General features: G+C 41.8%; 1 pseudogene; it reads left to right on the forward strand.

The window, feature by feature from the left end:
* Nucleotides 1-754: 754 nt before the first annotated feature.
* LOC127328995 (disease resistance protein PIK6-NP-like) lies at nucleotides 755-17,046 on the forward strand (annotated as a pseudogene).
* The last annotated feature ends 653 nt before the right edge of the window (nucleotides 17,047-17,699 follow it).

Genomic DNA, 17,699 nt, shown 5'->3' on the forward strand with positions numbered 1-17,699 from the left:
AGCCCTCTCCGCCTCAGTGCGTTCGTCCACCATTGGTTGCTTCCCTTGACACCGCCACGATGTCTCAGCCGTGGCGAGACTCAGCGAACCTGTTGCAGATGGTGCAGGCGGGCCAGAGGTCCGGTACAGGGCCTCCCTGGCCCCTTCTCCTTCCTTCTCGCTTGGATTTTCCATGGTTTTGACGGAGGTGTGTTGTAGTGGTTGGGCAGATAACTGGGTCTTGCTGTGGGTATACAGGTCTGTGTCCCCGGTGTCCTGCTTTATAGCCTTTCCACCGGGATCAGGGGGCAGAGGAATTGCAGGGGAGAGATCAACGACATTCATACCTTCCAAAGAATATATGGTACCTGCCGGATCAGCGTAGTCCCAACCTGAAGGCCGGGATTGCCCCTTAATCAGCATTGATGTGATCGCCGGTGATCTTGCCTTGGAGAGGTCCTTGATCGCTCGCCGCTGACAGCGCTGGCGGGCCTGGCCTGCTGCCTGCGAGATAGGGGTGGATTCTGATCGCTCGGCCTCCATATTTCTCGTCTCTGCGAGGCCATTAAGAGGATCCCCCACAAACGGGCGGGGAACCTGGTCGGCCTGAACTGGGGAGAGAGGCACTGTGATGTAGTGGGATTCCAGCGAGCGAATGGTGTGGGATTGTGTGGGATTTTGGATGGCAATTGGAGGTTCGTGGGGGGCGAGTAGGAGTGATATCTTGGATCTTAGCTGGTCGATACTACGGCGGGGATTTGGGGATTGGGTGACGATGGAGCGCAGTCTCGCCTTGAACTCCGGCGGCAGGAGACTGAAATCCTGGTTGGATGAGTGGTTCCAGGTAGTGCTGGGGTAGGAAATCTTTGGATCCGTTGTCCTCACGCCTCTAAATCTTGGATTATCTTGTGGATTCTGTGTATTTTCTTGGTTCCTGGGAAGGGGATCGCCCTCGGGGGGACGAGAGAGGCGAAACGTCATTTCAAGACTTGATGATAATAGAAAGCCTCTCTTGTTATCCCCTCTCCCCGAATAATACACGTTTGTGTTCTCTCTCTCTCTCTTCTCCCAATCACTCTTCTCCCAATCATTTAAAACTGTTGGTGCATGCAGTAATTAATGAGGAATGTTATGAATTTTCTTGTTCTTAGAGAATTGGCCCTCGAGGCTTATAATTCTTAACAGAGATAGTACGTCGTATGTATCTAGATAAAACCAGTATATGAATGCATATTTTTTTTCAAGTTTGTGTGAATTCTATATCTTTCTATTTGCAGTGTTCTGGGTGTCGCGGTGATACAGGTGAACTTAATTTGAAATTAAGGCGCGGTGGTATTTTCTCCTTGTTGGAAACTGGTATTGGGAAGTCAACTCTCATCGACGAAGTGTACGCCAACACAATGCATAAATCGGAAGAATCCAGTGGATGGGAAATTGAGCGACGCAATTGGGTCGATGTACCTGAGCCATTTGACTTGGACGTATTCGCCATGCGCTTGCTGCTGAATTTCCGTTTAGGTGATTTCCATGACAAAGAAATTGCAGCTGTTGGTATGATGGAAGACCCAGGTATAGTTCAAGGGTGTTGTAAGATTCTATGTGAAAGCGATTGTCTCATCGTTATTAATGGTCTGCGGTCCATGGATGACTGGGACTTGATAAAGTCTGCCTTCTTATCCAAACCTACTAAAAGTTGTGTCCTTGTCATTACAAATTCTGAAAGTGTGGCCAGACATTGTGCAGATGACACACTTCAAGTGCTGAGCGGCAAAGATTTCGAAGCTGGCGTAGCCTTTGATCGCATTAAAAAGGTATGCATGTTTTACCCTAATAATTAAGCATGTAGTCATTGACCGGTGGGTTTGGTCTTGGTGCTGTTATCCTAGGCTAGTACGACGTGTGTTAATCATAAGTTCGAAATATCGTCTCTATTGCATTTTGGCGGCGCCATTTTCAGTAGCCAATAAGGGTATAGCTATTCGGTTAATCTATTTTGTCTTGCTCCAAAAACAAGAGAAATTTCAGTCGTATTTTGCAAAAAAAAGAGAGAAAAACTATGACTCAAACATAATTCAAGGTACAATTCATTCAGCTACCCAATGCAAGCAAATATTTAATTATTCAACTTACATGTTTTATCGAATTAGTGTACAAAATTCCAAAAACAGAAAAGAAAAAAGAAGATAAGCGAAGTAAAATTCAAAAATTAGGGTCTAATTAGAGGCTAGATAGGGCTATAGCCGGCTGTCGCGGGGGTCTCACAAAATTAGGGACTTTTGCCATAAACAACCTAGCTCTAGCGGGGGTCTCACAAAAGGCTATTTAAAAATTTGGTATCAGTTGCCTATTTTCCTTGTTTTGGCGGCTCTAAATTTAGGTACCACCAACTTGTGCTACATTTTATTGTCATTGATCTATGTCTCTATGTTTTTACACTAGTTTTTAAAGATCTTGATATGGTTGTTCAGAAACTCAGCAAAAAGTATACCCACCGTGCATGATAATTTCCTCTGTGTACATGTTGGCATATTCATAACAAATAGAGTGAATTCTAGCTTTTACCGTCTAATTTGATTTTTAGACTAATTACACCATTTAGCAGTTTTTCATACTATACTAATAACTCCATTTAATACAAGCTTTTCATTCTAAAACTGATGGATGCACCTAGGCACTAGTAAGCCCCTTTTGCAAAATATGAACTCGAACTTCTAGGTCTCCAAACATTGTGCCAAAAAAATATAGGAGATATCTACACCGAGATTATACACCATCAATTTTGTTTTAAAATAATTTGTATTTTTGAAAATACAAAAAAACTCTGACAAAAATACTATTTTACTATCAGATGCACAGATATACTGATCATCTATGCATATTCCTAAAAATGGACTCCGGCCGCATTCGCGTGGTGGCCCCTCGCAGCAGAGCCACTACCCTCGTGTCATCGTTGCAGACCCCGACTCACGCCACCATGGTTGCCCCTGTTAGCATCACCCTTGGAGCTCCGCCCACCCGGTCCTCACATCATGATGACAACCGAAGATGGGCGCGAAATGGCGGCGACGCAGCTGGGATAACTCCGGCGGCAACGAGGGCTAGGATCTTGCCGGTGGTGCGCGTGTGAGACGGGGCGGCAGGTCGCCGGCTTGATGGACCTCTGGAAGGGTAGGCTATAGGCAGAGAAGTATTTCCATTGGGATAGAAAAGGAGAACGGGTGGAGAAAAAAGCATCAGGCTGGCCATAGTGCTAGTATCATAGCTAGTATCATACACATTGGTCCCACAAAATTGTTGATGTGGCAGCTAATTAAGGAGGAGAGAGGAGATTAGAGTAACATAGGTGGATACTGTATCATAGCGTATGTCACGAGAAAAGTTATAAATCTTGTGCACACATTTGCATTGAGATTCTAAAAAGTAATAAATATAGCATAACTATGATACTACTTCATGATACTAACTACTATAGAGATAGTAACATACACAAGTATCATATGCATGATACTACAACATGATACTTACCACTATGGCCAGCCTCATAAGCAAGATAACGCCATAGTGGTGGGGCCCATCCATCGCTAACCGCTCGTGGGACGCGTGTCGTACATAGGAGTCGGTGGTTGCGATCGCTCGTGCGAAGGATATGCGTCCTCTGCCAAAAAATGTAGGTTTTCGGCAAAACAACTTTATGAGTACATAGAAATAGAATGCCAACAACTCAACATGTATGCGTCAATTTTTGTTTGAAAATTTGTGACATTTTAAACTGTGTTTAAAACTCATTTGAAAAACTGGGGGCATATGCTCCCGGTGCAAAACGTCTCGTCCTCTTGGTGCCATATTTCTATAAAGATATCCCTTAGCGGGAATTCACGAAATTCTCTTTGGACAAGATTTAAATTCTAGCTGGTTGTTGAGTTAGCCACTGGTACGTCGACCATTAGGGCTCTAAGTTTTATTTACGAAGGCGCTGGTGATGACCAATGCGTGCCCTCTTCCGGCCAAACGAACGGGATAGTTATTATTTTTCCAAATTTTATAATTTCACATCTTACTTGCAGGGTTATTCTTACTATGGTACCGAAGGAAAGATAAACTGTCGATTTTCCTCCACCCGAAGAGAAGAGGCACGTCAATGGACCGACAATTACTCTAGACATCTTTGGTCCGAGTTGGATATTGAGACGGACAGTTCCATTCAGGAGAGTTTCTACTTTCCTGGTGTGAACATCGTGTGCGGGAATCCTGCTAGTATCACGAAATCCGCTATCGTGAGACAAGCTTATTATCGCCATATAGGAGTGACCTGGGATGAGTCCAATCCTCTAAAGGTGAAGCAGTGCAGCTGGGTCGATGTGTCTCATTCAGTTTGAAGGAATTTTCTTGGCGCTTACTTCTGGATTTTTGTTCGGATGATCTTGAAACCAAGGACCAGATAGCAGCTAAGTTGATACTACAAGGCTACGACCCGATTCCAGTATGTTGTAAGATTCTGCGTGAATCGATCGGAATGCACCGTTGTTATTGATGGACTGGAGTCCACACGTGAGTGGGACTTGATAAAATTTGCTTTCTTATCTGAGGCCAGTAACAGTTGCATATATATCATTACAAACGAAAGCGTCGCCACACAATGTGAAAATGAAGGTCAAGTTACAGTGATCAACATCGAAGATATGAGGGCTGCTCCGGTGCTCCCCCCTAAACAAAGTTGATGGGTTATAGTTGGTTTTTTTTTCCTATGCTAGGTCCGCCGAAACCTATATCCGGCCCATGTACACCCGTCTATATTGGTACGGTATGTGTATGTTGTGTAAGAAAAAGAAAGCTCACGTGAGCAAGATATTTATAGGACCTTTCTATTTCGGCACAGGCACGTGACCGTAGATATGTAAAAAACAAGGTACAACACAACGCGGGCCATACGGGCATGTACAGAGCTATACGGACGGTGGACATACACTAAAATTACGATCATGCCTCCGCTTATGAACAAGTATGGAAAGATCTCTACCGTTGTTGTGTTTGACACGCCTAGAATTTTTCCAGGGGAGGAGCACCGGAGCAGAGCCGCGAAGATATAGGAGCTGATACGACGCATATCCCCTCGATAAAGGTGCGCAATATTTTTCTTCCAAAAGCGTGTTTAATGCAATAAGTTCATACACCCTCCATTCACAAATAAGGGTAGGTCTAGCTCTGTTTTATGTCAACCTTTATTGAATTTGATTAAACTTTTTATACAAAAGTAACAACATATGTGACATCAATTTAACATGTAATGAAACTACATGTCCATGGCATCATCTCGCTCATCTACACACCGGATGCCAACTCCCCTCCCGCTCCTCCTCCACCTCCCCCTAACCCGAGTTGCCACCCTCCCCAATTCCCCTCCAACCACTGCCAGATCCCAGCGGGGCAAAGCCCGTGCGGTAGGATGATGGCGGCGGCGGGGCGTCCCTCCGTTGTGGCTCAGAGGTGTGGCTGCGGCGGTGGATCTTGAGCGGGCGCCTCGGGACAACGTGTATGTGTGGCCATGGCGCCGATCACACAGCGACGTGGCCTCCTCTACCTTTGGTTGTCTTCATCGTAGATGCAAAGGGATCTAGCCAGTAGTGGTGCTACCTCGCAGTGGCTTCCCGGCAGCGGATCGCTTGGCCCGTGGGGTGCGGCGGTCCATGGTAAGGAGGAGACAGTGGTCCGGCTGCTGAAGCGGGTGAGGAAGCCACCATCAACGGCGGCGTGTGTGGGTGTCGCATTCCTCGTTGGATGCGATGGTGGGGATAATTTATCGCTCCATTGTTTCCGGGAAAACCTCAGATCTAGGGGAGGCCACCATTGACGACGGCGCACGTGGGCGTCGTAGCCCTCATTGGAGGCTCTATGGGGGCTTCATCGATCGGATGATGGAGACGTCTACGTCGTCACCTTTGTGGGGGGGGGGGGCATCATCTTCGGAGACATTCATCGGTTGGACATACGTGTGGACGGCTTGGTGGCTGGGCGTTGGTCCCCGCGTGTTTCTCCCATTGAGACCAAAGTGGAGTGTGGCGTGTCATCTAGCATCTGCAACGACGAGTCTCGGCAGTATGGTGCATTGAGGTTTCGATGGTTGGTGTGCAACGATGGACATGCCTAGGGGTGGCGTTGTCTGGCGTCGTGGTGGCATCGACCGCATGAACGGCGAAGTTTATACAGATATTTACCCTAAAGATTGATCGGCAGTTCGATGAAGGTGACAACTTCTGTAGCATGTGCATGAGGCACTCGCTAAGAGTCTGCTATACCGGATGAACACTCCCGTTTCTCTTAGAGGTTATCTCGGGGTATGCGATGTTCCTAGTTCCTAATTGGTGAGGGGTTTTCCACGTTTTCAGGGCACAAGGCCGAGTTGGCATGACTTCCACTCATTGTCGGGTGTGCAGGTGTTTTGTGGTGGCTTAGGATTTTTTGATGTATGATCTTTGTCGGACCTTTGTTGAACAAAATAATAAAGAAGGCCATATGCATCTATTGATGCATAGGTTGTCGCATAGTCTCCATTTCGAAAAAAATGAAACTACCTGTCAAGATGAATCCAGTGGTAGTACTTTTCTATGCAGTTGGACAACTTTTTAAAAATTAATTAAAGATAAAACTAAATGTACATTTATTCATAGAATTAGACAATTTAGCGGTACATTATTAGTACAACTTGATCTTCTAAACTATGTCTAAGGCTAGTCATGTAGGGACAACACCTAAAACTCAAGGGTCCATCTAATGCTTAGCTAACTCTTAGTTAGCTGACGTCACACGTGTGTGTGTGTGTAGGCGCCATCGAACCCACCCGACACGACCGGTGTTGATTCGGTTTAGCTTGCGCCTGCCCCAGGGTAGAGATCCGTACGCATGCACCAGGCCGGGCCGGCCACTACGCTAGCAAGTACAGGCAGAGATAGTGTGTTTGATTGAGTTCTCCTTTGAGCTATTTTTCTTTTCCGTTTTGTATGTTGCGTTGTTCCAGTTCATGGGTTGTTTTATTTCCTTTTATTGACTTGATATGTTGTAGGGTAAGGTACCATTGTATTTTTTTTCCTTCATACTTTTGTAAAAAAAATGCCAAAGATGAACATCAGGGAAGGACTCCTGGGAACGAGACACCGTTCTTTTCAAAACTCATTTGCAACTGCAGCTAAAATTAGAAAAAAATAAGTTGCAAAGTTGCAACTGAAATAAAAATAATAGTTACAACATCTGTTACAACTTGAAAAAATCTGTGTTGCAACAAAACTTGCAACTGAAGAAACTCAACTGTAACCCTAGTTGCAACTCAAGAATCTGGATTCCATAGCATTTCTCTCTAAGTTGCAACTGCACAACAGAGCTCAGTTTCAACCCCACTTGTAATTGGAACAAAAAAAATAGAATTCAGGGCTAGCACGGATTCCGAAGCATTTTTCTCTTGGAACTTCACTTGCAAATGGGAAACAAAGGTTAGTTACGACCCCACTTGCAACTGGGAGAAAAACAAATTCAGAGCTAGCACGGATTCCGGAACATTTCTCTCAGTTTCAACTCCACTTGCAACTAGGTAGAACAGTTGCGACCCCACTTGCAACTAGGTAGATCAGTTGCGACCACACTTGCAACTAGGACAAAGAGAAATTTTGGGTTACCACAAATTCCGAAACATTTCTTTCTCATTTGCAACACCACTTGCAACTAAGCAACAAAAATCAATTGAGACCCCACTTGTAAGTGGGACAAACATAAAAACTTGGGGTTAGCACGGGTTCCAGAGACCAATTCCCTCTCCTTCGCAACTTCACTTGCAACTCGACAATAAAAGGTCAATTGCAACCACACTTGCAACTAGGAAACAAGAGTCGGTTGCGACCACCACTTCCAACATGGATCATTTCTATTTGAGTTGCAACCCAACTGGGTAAGAGTCGCTTGAGACCACCAATTGCAAAAAAAAGACAAATTCAGAGCATGTCTCTCTCAGTTGTAACCCCACTTGTAAATGGGAAACAAGAGTCAGTTGCGACCACCACATATAACAGGACAAAAGAAAAATTAGGGCCTAGCGCTGATTCCATAACATTTCTCTCTCAATCGCGGCCCCGCTTGCAACTGGGCAACATGACTAAGTTCCAAGCCCACTTGCAAATGGGATAAAAATATAAATTAGGGCATATGGAGGATTGTAGAGTATTATACATGAGTTGCAACCCCACTTGCAACTGGAACTAAAAACAACTTAGGGTTAGCGTGGATCCCAAAGCATTAATCTGTCAGTTGCGACTTCACTTGCAACTGGGCAACAAGAGTCAGTTGCAACCCCACTTGCAACTGGGACAAAGACAAATTATTGTTTAGCGTGGATTCCAGAGAATTTCTCTATAAGTTGCGACCCCACTTGCAACTAGGACAAAAAAACTAGGGTTTAGTGCGGATTTTAGAGTATTTTTCTCTCACTTGCCGACTCCACTTACAAGTAGGAAAATATTTTCCGAAACAAGAGAGACAAATCTCTTCTAAAAATAAAAGCAAAAAATGATATTCATGTTGGAACAAAAACAATTATGGAACTAATTTTCTAAAACAAGAGAAATAAATATTTTCTAAATAAAAGGTACATAGTGTTATGCCTCTCAAAACTAATTTTGTAGAGTAATAGGAACAAGTATATTAGAACCAAGGAACAAACAACTATACACTAGGAAAATTAAAAGAACAAAACTAGGAAAAAATTATGGAATAATTTTTTTGAAAAAAGGAACAAGTTTTTGGGAACAAAAGAACAAATAACTATACAAAAGAGAACAAAAAATAATATCACATGGAACAAGAAAAAAATAAGGAACAAAAAGAAATTGTGGAACTAAATTTAAAAACAAGAAGAACAAACAGTTGAAACAAAATTAATAAATCCCTATATATTAGCAACAAAAATCTGAAATTAATTTTTTGGTAACAAGGGAAAAAATCTTTCAAAATAAAGAAACAAATTATTATTCATCTACAAAAAAGGAATACATCGAAGAGAACATAAAATAAAAAGAAAAGAATAAAAAGTAAGTAGGAAAAATAGAGAGAAAATGGTAAAAGAATATATACGAAAGGAATGAGAAATAAACTTCACATATTATAGCTAGCTAGGCCATTACATGTGCATGAAGCTTGCAATTTTGCATGCGAAATAAGAAGTGTCGCGCCTCTAATCACATCGCATGCGTAAGACTACTCATAGTGGAAGTAACATAAGTAGTAACATCACACATATCAAGATGATTCGGTGACATGACATGATAATAGGTGAAGAAAGAGGAGTGAGATCCTAAGTTACTACCCACTACAAGGATACTAAAACTAGTCACAATAGGGAATATCATATAGTAGTATCATGCATATGATACTAGTGTACGATATTATCTTCACAATGCATAGTATCATGTAGTAGTATCATATGTTACATGTATTTAATGATTTGTAGAATCTCAATACAAAAGTGTGTATAATATTTATTTGGCATTAATTTTTCTAGTTCTACGTGTTATGATATGGTATCTACTTATGATACCACTATCATCTCTTTCATCATTAATTGATACGACACATCGGCATTTTGCATGTAGTGCATAATACTACTTATGATGCTGCTATTGTGAGTAGTCTAATATAGAGCAGTAACATGTGCATGTTACTACTTTATGTTACTTTCCACTACGACTAAATGCATTAACTATTAGACTATGGCCAGCATGAGCATGGCAGCAGCCTTACATGTGAGAAACGGTTGATCAATCGCCTGCCAGTTTCGTGCAACCCGGACAAGGCAACAGAACAACAGGCAGGCCCATGAATGCGCGCGCGAGAGCAGAACACGATAAACCATAACCAGGCTGAATTGAGAAAATCCACGCAAACACGATCACAAAGCATACATAAAATCCAACGGTTTAAAATTCTACCGAGCTCTAAGTTAATTCTCAGTATAAAACCGAAAAGATAATGCATTGTGTGGTTATGCTTTAAAACCTACAACACCGGAAGGTAACACGTCAAAAGCAAACACATTAGGATTGGAGACAGAGAGAGTTGTTAGAGTTGGTACTACCGTGAATGAATTTCTGGATCTAACGACCACGATTATAGGCCTCTATTTTAGTAAAAACTCAATTCAGCTCCCGAGTGCATATGCTCTCTCTACCAAGAAAATATATTTTGAAGTGTAAAAATTTTCTGAAAGAAAATTCTACATGTATAGATCCACAATATATGTGTGTTCGCCAAGTTTCGTAAAAAAATGATAATTTTTGTGGTCTAAATAAAAAATAGAAAATTTATCTTGTGAAAAACCTTATTTTTAGCACTAGAATTTGTCTTTTTTACACACGTCACACAACAAGTTGATTTTTCATGAAACAAATTTGTGAGCGTGTAGTACGTAAAGATGTACATGTGATTTTTTTTTGTTTTAATTTTTTTGATATTTCAAAATATGTCTAAAATGCATTTCAATATAAAGAGAGCATATGCTCCCATGTGCCAAAACATCACTCATTTTAGTTACTTTGCGATTCTGGATTTTGTTAAAGTCAAGTTTTAGCTAGTTTGGTCAAGAATATATATAATATCTATAATATAAAATATACAATATGATGATTTTACTGAGTTTGACTTTGACCAAACCCAGAGAAGAGGGAGTTAAGGATGACACCCAAAAAAAGCTTTTATAAAGATATTCAAGTGTTGTTAGAGTTGTTTGACACCACATTATTTCCCTTATCTTGGTGGCTTATGTTTTAACTTGCGTGGGTTGTTTTCTATTTTAGTTGTGTTATTTACCTTTTGCTGGGGTGTTATATGCCTATCTTTGCACATAAAATCGCCTTATAGCTGCTAGTAAATGTGTACGTGCACACATGTACTCCCTCCGTCCGCGAGCAAGTATACATTTTTTTTCTTTTTGGGAAGTCAAATATTTTTATATTTGACTAAAATTTTACACAAAAAATGTAATGTATGTGACATCAAATTACTATATTATTGAACAATCTAGTAGTACCTATATTAATTTAATGTCATAAATGTTATTGCTTTTTTCTAGGAAGTTGGTGAAATTTAATAAAGTTTAACTTAGACATGTCCTACCAATCTACCATACACTAATTTGAGGATGGCGGGAGTATTGATTAACGAAAATAACAATTTCATAGTATAATTTCTGATAAGAAATGCCAATAGAAACAATATGATCTTGCTACACTATATATACAACAACAGTAGTCATATATATGCAGTGCTTTTGAAATTACAAAATTGTTTCTTTTGTCATATTTTAAATATAGTTTCACTGAAGTTGAAGTGATAAATCGTAGCTGTACTTTATCAATCAGATTCCTTGTGAATATGCAGTGTAATATCACCTGCAACATAAAGGGGCAATTTTCCAAGAGGGGTATTTCCTTCCTGTCTTGGGTACATTGTAAAAAAGCTTAGCCGCAACTCTCCTGAAAAAGGTAGATATGAGCTTCCCGTTGCCTTGTGCTACCCCGATACCAGCAAAGTAATTAGCCAAAGCATTAGTGCTAGATCCGATTAGGAAAAAACAATACATATATGACGGAAACAACACATATAAAAAAATTAAATGTGGGTAGCACCTGGAACTAGTTCTGCAACAGCACAGGGTTGGAGTGAGGCTACTCATAGTAAGGAGTAACATAAGGTGGTGTCATACGTAAATTGTTAGTCCATGTATTCATAGTGGAAAGTAACATAGAGGTGGTATCATGCAAAGTCTCATTTATTAGTTTGTAGACTCATTTCGTCTTGGAACGTGTGAAGTTACCTCTACTATGAGCCCATAAATGATGAATAAAATAATCTCTCAGTTAGCTGACCTCACAAAAATACCAGATTGTCATCTTTAATGAATGTTATTACCTGTTACGTACATACAAAATCCAACCTCGCCGGCCATACCTTAATTTGCCTCGTAGCCTGACCGGAACCGGCTCCTCGAACGTGAAGGAGAGAAGTCAGAGTCTGACGTTGCTTCTTCAACTGAGCAATTATCCTCTAAAAAATAACGGAAAAGAAGGAAACTCTCCAGACTCGTCCTCTCCAAGAAAAAAAGTAGACGAAAAGGAAACCGGAAAGTTCCCATAGCGGCCAGCGCCACCGCTTGACTCGCCGCGATAGTTTGCCCACGCTTGTCGATTCTTCCGCCTCAACTGATTCGTCCACACCTCCGTTGCCTTGCGGCTGTGCTGGCATCTGCGCCGCCTTCGACGACGGCGAATCGCCCGCGCTTTCGTCGACCTGCCGTTCCGCCCATCAGCATTTCGTCTTCTTCACCGACGGCTAGTTGCCCACACAGCTGCGCGCGCTCGTCTATTAAGGAAAGACGCCCAACATCATTGGAGCACGCGCTAGGCCACCCGATGAGAGAAGATAGATGGCTCAGATAAAATGTTTCTGCCAACGTCGCTCTTTATAAGTAGTGGAGAGGAGATGGAGATGGAGATATGCATGGTTTCTTGGTAATAAGATATGGAAAATGATTCTTATCAATCGGCTAATGGATCAGCCCATTAGCTCGCTACGTGCATGTAGCTCCGTGTGCTCGCAGTGTTTTTTCTCTACAACGCTCGCTCTTCTGCTCACTCGCTGGTCATCGCAACTGCAGTTAGCGTCTATGCGCACTAGCCACTGTGACGTCACTGATGCAGGACAACCACCCACGCCACACCAGGTGAAGAAAGGCGCCATGGAAATCATGGACAGTGAGCTCCTCACGCGCCGCCAGGCCCAGCAAACAACGTCCATGAACATATTGGTTAGGGGTTCACCCGATCCGGAGGCAATAGGTCTCCTAGGTAGCGGATTCTTGGCCTGCAAGCTCGACTTGTTTTTTAGGCCATCGCGGTGCCTCTATGTTCAACGGTGGAGGCCTGCTTGTTTTGGGAAATTTTGATGTTGCAAAGGCTTTTCATAATGTTACAAACGAATCTCAATTTTGTTATGTAACCACAAGTTAAATGTTACTCCGTACAACGATTTCTAGGCATGGGCTACAAAAGGATTTCTTTAATATTGCAAACACGTTTCTGTAATGTTGGGTGCGCCAGACATATATGTTGGATCTGCTGATTGTTTTTGTTGCAAATGATGACATACTTTCAACGTTTCTAGGCATGTTGCACTTGCCATAAGATATTATCTTTCAAATGTTGGCAATTTCATTGTGTGCCTATGATTTTAAAACGAATGGTAAGTCAGCTACAGAAAACATAGAATAGCAACTGCATGCTGATCCAATTGTTTATTCTTACTTGCAGGAGGATCGTGTTTTCTCCAGAAAAAGAGAAGAGGCACGTAAATGGACAAAAACGTTTGAACTTGTGCGGCGTCAGAATGAATTGGATGCCCTTACAAGTTTTTTGCAAGATCCAGGAGTGATCTTTGTTTGCGGGATTGCTGGTGTTGGGAAATCAGCTCTGGTCAGAACTATTTACCATGATGAAATAACAACTAAAGGGAGTTTCAAAACGTCTGGTTGGGTCGATGTGCCACATCCCTTCAATCTAGCGGAGTTCTCTTGGCGCCTACTTGTGGATTTTCATTCTGACAATCTTCAAACCAAGGAAACTGCAGCATTTCGTATGATGGAAGGCCATGACCCAATTCAAGAGTGTCGTAAGCTTTTGCATGAAGACAAATGCCTTGTCGTTATCGATGGTCTACGTTCAGTTGAGGACTGGGATTTGATACAAGCCACCTTCTTATCTGAGCCTATCAGTGGATGTATCATTGTGATTACAAATGAATCATCCGTAGAAGCACATTGTGTAGATAAGGGAAATCGATCGTTCAATGTCAAAGGTCTAGAATATGATGCATCTCTAGGTCTATTCAACATGGTAAATAATTGCCTACCTCTATATCAATAAATTTAGCTAATATCGATTCGGTTAAGCATATTAATATGTATAATCCTGATAAGACGAAGATAACAAAACAATAAATTACATCGTTATCCTTAATAATACATGTAAATAAATCCCTTAACGATGAGAAAAACAAGACAAATATACATGTGTTGCTAAGACATGTGTTGATCTACATTGGTTCATGTGTGTACAAAAATGCATCATTTTTTGTTACCAAACGTACCTACTAATGAGTGTTCTATTTGAAATTGTAGTGACATTTAGGATGAATACTAGTAAAAGGTTTGTACCACAAATGATATCAGCCCACACAAATAAAGAACTTTTTGTAAGGTCCAAACAGACATTTTGAAGCCAGTCCAGCCTTCCTGATCTCCTCAAATAGGTCCATCTTAGTTACTCATATGTTCAATTTTATACTTCTTCCATACTTTAATATAAGTAATTTTATTTTTTGGGGCGAAACTTTGACGAATATTGTACCATTGGAAAAATATTTCAACTATGAATCCAATGGTATACTTTTTGTGGTTTATAACTCATGTTTTGTTTAATTTGTAAGAGTTATGATCAAATTTAGGATGGAGTACAAAGTTCCAGTTTGATGACATCAGTTATATGTTACATAAACTACATATTATTTGAGTAATATTTAATCAAAACCTTGCCTTAGTGAATCAAAATAGACCTTATATTTTGGGCATTAGGGAGTACATTTCTCAATGCAATTTACCTTCGAGATATGAATTTGATTTGAATTGAGAGTTTGGCTTCATAACATAGAAGTTAATTTTCTTCACCTTACAATAATTACATTTAGATGTGTTACCCATGCTTTACATATATTGATGATGGATTCAATCAAATTCTAAAATAGTATTAGCACTTAAGTTAGTTTTGCATCTCTACTAATTTAATTGATATGGTTTTCTAAATTGTAGATGCATTCGCACCGCCCAGAAATGACTACCCATGAAAAGAAGGTTTTGAAACTTATAATGACCAAGTGTGGAGGGCTTCCCGAAGTAATTGTTGCCATCGAGAAATACTCATACGAAGTGAAAGATGCTACAGGCGAAGAAGATCCCAAATCATCCACAAGTGATGCTATAGGCGAAGAAGATCTCAACCCATCATCCGCAAGTTTGTTGGATTGTTTGAGAGATGATTTTATGGGCATGTTGCAGATGGACATAAGATTCCATGGTTTGTCGGGTCTATTTTGTTGGATGCGGTCCTACTTTGATGCCTGCTCAGATACAGTCAAGCCATGTATCTTCTATCTGTCAGTATTCCCTGCAAACCAAAACATTAGGCAGAGGCGTTTGTTGAGGCGGTGGATCGCTGAGGGTTACTCAAGGGACACATCTGCAGGTTGTACCGCAGAGGAGAAAGGGGAAATGCTATTCACTGAGCTTGCTAAGCTGAGCATAATCCAGGAGCTGGGCATAAAGCATCTATACACATTAATTACTGCTTCAAAGAGGTGGGAATTTACGCGAAAAACAAAAAAGATATGCCAAGTGAATGGCTTCTTCCGTGAATACATTATGTCGAGGCCAATGGAAGATAACCTTGTGTTTGCACTTGAAGGGCGTTGCAGCCCCAACTCACAACGTACAGGACAACACCTCACCATAAGGAGTTGTTGGGATAGAGATGAGAATGTATTTCAAAGCATGGAGTTGTCCCGAGTACGATCTTTGACAGTGTTCGGGGAGTGGAGGTCATTTTTCATCTCTTCTTCAAGTTGCAATAATATGAGAATGCTTCGGGTGCTTGATCTGGAGGACACATCAGGTGTATCAAATTTTGCATAGAACATATCGGGAAGTTATTGCCTCGCCTCAAGTTCCTCTCCCTACGGGGTTGCAGAGAGATCAGTCTCCTTCCTGACTCATTGGGTTTCCTGAGGCAGCTACAGACTCTGGACGTGAGACACACATCCGTAGTCATGTTGCCACCAGCCATCTTCAAGCTACAGAAGTTGCAATACATTCGTGCTGGTAACACTATACCATTATATGAGAATGAGTATTGGATCACAACCCTACCAGCAGGAGAGAAATGCACATCAACACCTTTAGAAGATGGTGATGGCACGGTCGTCGCAGCAGAGGATGACATGGCATCAACTACACTGGAAGAAGACAAGGATGACACGGTTGTTGCAACCCTTCCTGCAGCCGACAAGGACCGGATATCAATACCACAAGAAAGTGATGACACGGTTGTTGCAACCCTTCCTGCAGCCAACGATGACCAGATATCAACACTGTTTACATGGAGTATGCGACGTACTTTGGGATCCTGGTTGTCGAAGATCCGTAGACGTCAACTCGTTGTTAGCATCCGGAAGGGCGGTGTTAAAGTGCCAGTTGCTGTTGAGATTGGTAAGCTGACTGCCTTACATACTCTTGGTGTTATCAATGTGGGAGGTTGTTCAAGCGGGGAGGCCTTTCTCAAGGAACTCAAGAAGCTTACCCAACTGCGTAAGCTCGCAGTGTGTGGCATAAATAGGGGAAACTGGCACAAATTTTGTGGTGCCATCTCAGGTCACGGCCATCTGGAGTCTTTGTCGGTGAGATTCGAACTGAGGGAGGATAAGCAGGATCACCTTTATTGCTTAGATGACATCTCCCAGCCACCCAAGACGCTAAAGAGCCTTAAGTTGTACGGGCCTGTACATAAACTGTCACTTTGGATCAAACAACTTGACAAGCTCGAAAAGTTGGAGCTTCAGATCGCTACACAAGAGGACCTAGATGTCCTTGACGAATTGTCCCGTCCACATATCTTACACCGTCTGCTGGTAAAGCCGATTCAAGATGGTGTGCTTTTTCTTGGTAGAGACGATGACTATCAACGCTACTACTCCAGCTTCTTTGCCCTCAGGATTGATTGCATCTCCAAGTTGAAGCTAACTTTGGGAGGGCCGATGATGGATTTTGTTGAGCATCTGATAATCCACTGCTACGGCGGATCATCTTTAGAGCTTTCTGGCCTAGATAATCTACGCTGTCTCACAGAAGTCTGGCTCAAGGGTTCTTACAGCAACGCACTCAAGCAACAAGTTGCCAACCATTATATGAGACCTGTCTTGAACCTTGAGTAATAACCACGTTCGTTCTCTGGTGCTTCATTTTATTTTATTTTGAGAAATGATGATACGTACTTTTATGCCATACTTATTGACTTTATGCAATCCACTACAGCCATCGACCTGCTTTCTTTTTGACAGAGTTAGTTTGTGAGTATATTTTTGTTGAAAACTTGATAGCTCACATTGCCTGAATATATGAGAACTTGCAAGTTCAGTTGAAGCTGAGGAAGACAGATATCAAAACCTCTTGTTTCTTCCTCGTACAGTAAAGTTCCCGCGGATGGATTATCATGTTCTGGTTGGTTGCAGCCTCGCGTAGGTTGCAGCTGGTTTTTCTGAAATCATGTAGTGGGACTTCTTCTTCCCTCGTTTATTTTTTTCATTTAAAAAAAGGCTTTTATTTCCTTGTTAATTTCATATGAATCAGCAGCAAACAGTGTCTGTGTGATCTCACCTAGGAAAAAAAACTAATTTTGGTGGGTGTCCTCTCTGTCAACGGCAACCCACTCGTCTACTCGTTTGCCACCATCCTCCTGGTCCCGATTGTTGATCCTGCCTGGTGCAGCTCCCATTTGTCTTGGTCCTTCTCCTTCTCTGTCTTTGCCATTGTTCAAACAAAGGTGAGGCATCATCCCTGATTTACTATGATTCCTCGGTCCCTACTT

Source organism: Lolium perenne, chromosome 6 (genome assembly GCF_019359855.2).
Source record: "Lolium perenne isolate Kyuss_39 chromosome 6, Kyuss_2.0, whole genome shotgun sequence".
Lineage (NCBI taxonomy): Eukaryota > Viridiplantae > Streptophyta > Magnoliopsida > Poales > Poaceae > Lolium > Lolium perenne.